Here is a 5,178-nt window from a genome sequence, read left to right on the forward strand (position 1 = left end):
CCGCCCCCAAAATTACCGTGAAGCTCCGCCCCCAAACCGGGTCAAAACTTCATTCCAAACCTTGGAGGTATTCTTGAACTCTGTCTGTAGTGGTGAGTTACATCACCCTTCTTTCACTTGCAAAATCTGTATTGGGGGGCTCCCTCTCTCCAACCACATAACCTGTAAGTTTTACAGGCTACCTATACTTGGGGGGCTCCCGATACCTATCCTGGGGGGTTTCCCTGGCTTCCTCTATGTGGGTCTCTGTGGCTACCTGTACTTGGGGGGCTCTCTGGTACCTATCCTGGGGGGTTTCCCTGGCTTCCTCTATGTGGGGCTCTGTGGCTACCTGTACTTGGGGGGCTCTCTGGTACCTATCCTGGGGGGGTTTCCCTGGCTGTCTTTATGTGGGACTCTGTGGCTACCTATACTTGGGGGGGGCTCTCTGGTACCTATCTTGGGGGGTTTCCCTGGCTTCCTCTATGTGGGGCTCTGTGGCTAATTATACTTGGGGGGGCTCTCTGGTACCTAGTCTGTACCTAACGCTAACCTCACCACTGCTGCAACTAACGTTAACCTCACTGCTGCCTCACCACCGCTGTACCTTACGCTAATCTCACTGCCGCTGCACCTAACACTAGCCTCACCGCTGCATCTAACGCCATCGTCACTGCCTCACTTAATGCTAACCTCCCTGCCGCTGCACCCAACGCTAACCTCACTGCCGCTGCACCTAACGCTAATCTCACCGCTAACCTCACTGCCGCTGCACCTAACACTAATTTCACCGCCACTGCACCTAATGCTGCTAGCCTCACTGCCACTGCACCTAAAGCTATGGTCACTGCTGCACCTAACGCTAACCTCACTGCCGCTGCACCTAACACTAATCTCACTGCCACTGCACCTAACACTAATCTCACCGCCACTGCACCTAACGCTGCTAGCCTTACTGCCACTGCACCTAACACTAATCTCACCGCCACTGCACCTAACGCTGCTAGCCTTACTGCCGCTGCACCTAAAGCTATGGTCACTGATGCACCTAACACTAATCTCACCGCCACTGCACCTAACGCTGCTAGCCTCACTGCCACTGCACCTAAAGCTATGGTCACTGCTGCACCTAACGCTAACCTCACTGCCGCTGCACCTAACACTAATCTCACCGCCACTGCACCTAACGCTGCTAGCCTCACTGCCACTGCACCTAAAGCTATGGTCACTGCTGCACCTAACGCTAACCTCACTGCCGCTGCACCTAACGCTAATCTCACTGCCACTGCACCTAACGCTGCTAGCCTCACTGCCACTGCACCTAAAGCTATGGTCACTGCTGCACCTAACGCTAACCTCACTGCCGCTGCACCTAACGCTGCTAGCCTCACTGCCACTGCACCTAACGCTGCTAGCCTCACTGCCACTGCACCTAACGCTGCTAGCCTCACTGCCACTGCACCTAAAGCTATGGTCACTGCTGCACCTAACGCTAACCTCACTGCCGCTGCACCTAACGCTGCTAGCCTCACTGCCACTGCACCTAACGCTGCTAGCCTCACTGCCACTGCACCTAACGCTGCTAGCCTCACTGCCACTGCACCTAAAGCTATGGTCACTGCTGCACCTAACGCTAACCTCACTGCCGCTGCACCTAACACTAATCTCACTGCCACTGCACCTAACGCTGCTAGCCTCACTGCCGCTGCACCTAAAGCTATGGTCACTGCTGCACCTAACGCTAACCTCACTGCCGCTGCACCTAACGCTAATCTCACCGCCACTGCACCTAACACTGCTAGCCTCACTGCCGCTGCACCTAAAGCTATGGTCACTGCTGCACCTAACGCTAACCTCACTGCTGCTGCACCTAACACTAATCTCACTGCCACTGCACCTAACGTTGCTAGCCTCACTGCTACTGCACCTAAAGCTATGGTCACTGCTGCACCTAACGCTAACCTCACTGCTGCTGCACCTAACGCTGCTAGCCTCACTGCCGCTGCACCTAAAGCTATGGTCACTGCTGCACCTAACGCTAACCTCACTGCCGCTGCACCTAACGCTAATCTCACCGCCACTGCACCTAACACTGCTAGCCTCACTGCCGCTGCACCTAAAGCTATGGTCACTGCTGCACCTAACACTAATCTCACCGCCACTGCACCTAACACTGCTAGCCTCACTGCCGCTGCACCTAAAGCTATGGTCACTGCTGCACCTAACGCTAACCTCACTGCTGCTGCACCTAACACTAATCTCACTGCCACTGCACCTAACGTTGCTAGCCTCACTGCTACTGCACCTAAAGCTATGGTCACTGCTGCACCTAACGCTAACCTCACTGCTGCTGCACCTAACGCTAATCTCACTGCCACTGCACCTAACGCTGCTAGCCTCACTGCTACTGCACCTAAAGCTATGGTCACTGCTGCAACTAACGCTAACTTCACTGCCGCTGCACCTAACGCTAATCTCATCGCCACTGCACCTAACGCTGCTAGCCTCACTGCCGCTGCACCTAAAGCTATGGTCACTGCCACACCTAACGCTAACTTCACTGCTGCTTCACCTAACACTAACCTCACTGTTCCTCACGCTAGCCTACTTTGGGCGGTGCCTGGAGGTGTGGCAGTGGCATGTATTAAAGCCTCTCTTTTTTCTGTCTTTAAAAGCTAGGATGTTTGTTATTCCTGTTGTACACTACAGTGAGTGCACTGTTCTTTCATATGTAGAGTAATGACTGCTGTTTCACATGTGGGGTAATGACTACTGCTATCATATGTCGGGTAATGACTGCTGTTTTCATATGTGGGGTAATGACTGCTGCTTGCATATATGGCACAATGACTACTGCTTTCTCATGTGGGTAATGTTGCTTCCACATGTGGGCATACATTTGCATTTCTTATATGGGGTAATGCTTGCTGCATTTCTGCATTTCATATCTATAAAGGGAAGTGACTGCTGCATTTGATATTTTTGAGTTATTGTTTCAGCATTTGTCATTGAGTGGCCCATAATCACATTCTAATACATGTCTAATACATGATCCAAAAGAAACACAATGATAGGAGAAATTGATATCTCTCACAACCATACATTTTCCTAGTACGGAGTTGGAACCCTTTTTGCATCCAGACTACCATAATACCTCATGGCATTCCTCAAAGATTTTGTTCCACATTGACATATTAACATCACACAGTTGCTGCAGATTTACCATCTGCACATCCATGATACATATCTTCCATCCCCCCACATCCCAAAAGTACTCTATTAGATTGAGATCTGATGACTATGGAGGCCATAGAATTACACTAAACTCATTATGTTCAAGAAACCAGTTTTAGATGATCTGAGGTTTGTGACATACATTATGCATTATCCTGCTGGAAGTAGCCTTCAGAAGCCATCAGGTGCACTGTGGTCATGAAGCAATGGGTATGGTCAGCAACAACATTCAGGTAGGCTGTAGTATTTAAACAAAGCCTAGATGGTGCTTAAGGGCCCGAAGTGTGCTAAGAATATATCCCCCACACCATTACACCACTACCAGCAGCCAGGATCAATCTTATTGCTTTTTTAACCCGACCGCCCATCGGAAAGCGACCAAATGAAACACCCCCCCCCCCCCCCCCGTAAAATGTATTGCTTCTTGACGCTACATATTTTTATACTACATATATTTGTACACAAGATAGATATCTGGTACATTTGGGCTGGGGGTGCCGTAAAAGGGCCTCTAGGTTTTGTTTTCCCCCCAGGCTAAAAGGTCCCAGTCCTCCCCTGCTAAGAATGCATTTTGCACGAAAAGATCTATTGCAGGAAGAGAGCTTTTGCAGATAATGATCTTTTGAATGTGTACGGGCATCTTTGTGTGCAGCATCTTGCAAAGATTTTATCTGATGGTGAGTGCAGCTCCATAGAATAGACTGTGTAGAGTATGGCTCTCATACTACATGGAATGGGGTAAAATTAGTCTGTGATCTTGCCTTTTCCAAAGACTTTTATCTCAAGTGTGTATGCAGCATACGAGTCAACCAGAGAAAAATATGAGTTGTCATTTATAGCCAAGTGCACCATTATAATTAAACTATTTTGCCTTTCGTTGTTACAGCTGATACAAATCCTTAAATCAATTTGCAGTTTCTACGTCATGTTTTATGGAAGCAGACATTGTTTACAGCCTGTACTTTCAAATGGGCTTATTCGCCATGAGCAGTCTTGTGAGGAGGAGGGGGGGGGGGGGGGGATTTAATTACAACTTGTGATTAGACACAAATGTGGGGTAATTACACAGGTTAAACAGGAGAGGTCCAAGGTAAAATCAAAATCCAGCCGTCCCATGCCCTCGCTGCAGCTCTGGTGGCTCCCGGTGTCCTCCGCTGCAGTTGGCTTCCTCTGCACTCCACGGCGTAGGTCACATGGTTTAGCTGACGTCATCAGGTCTGTACTGCGCCATAGAGCGCAGAGGAAGCCGACCTGGTGAGGTCAGCTTCTGCAGCAAAGGACACCAGCAGCCACCAGGCGAGGGCACAGGACGACTGCCAGGGGCTGTAGGAACCCCAAGGTAAGTGGATTCGGATTTTAACCTAGATGTATCCTTTAAAGGGAACCTTAACTGCATAAAAACGTACGCATGGCGGCCGGCCGACTCCCAGTCGGTAAAAACTAAAACTAGCTGGCAGCAGGGGACCAGAGGAGCCATGAGTGACTGAGAGGACACAGGATGGCTGCAGGGGGCTAGTAGATGCCCCAGGTAAGTAAACAATTTTTTTTTTTTACAGTTAAGGTTCCCTTTAACCACTTGATGACCACAGTGGAAAACCCCCCTAAAGACCAGGCTAATTTTTGTGAAAATGGCCACTGCACCTTTAAGGCCAAGCTGCAGGGCTGCACAACAGCGCACACACAAGTGATTCCCCCCTCCTTTTCTCCCCACCAACAGAGCTCTCTATTGGTGGGGTCTGATTGGCGTGGAGCGGTCTTTAAGTAGTTAAATACATACAGTATGCATTTCTGTTAGGTTTTCCTTGTGTCCTGTGCAAGAGTTCAGGTCCACTTTAAGCCACCTAAAAAAAAAAAAGTTTAACTTACCTAAGGCTTCTACCAGCCCCCTGCAGCCGTTCTGTGCCTGCGCCGGTCCTCAACGGTCCTCCATTCCCCTACCACCAGCTAGTTTAATTTTCGCCAACT

The sequence above is a fragment of the Hyperolius riggenbachi genome, chromosome 9 (assembly GCF_040937935.1).
Source record: "Hyperolius riggenbachi isolate aHypRig1 chromosome 9, aHypRig1.pri, whole genome shotgun sequence".
Taxonomy (NCBI): Eukaryota; Metazoa; Chordata; class Amphibia; order Anura; family Hyperoliidae; genus Hyperolius; species Hyperolius riggenbachi.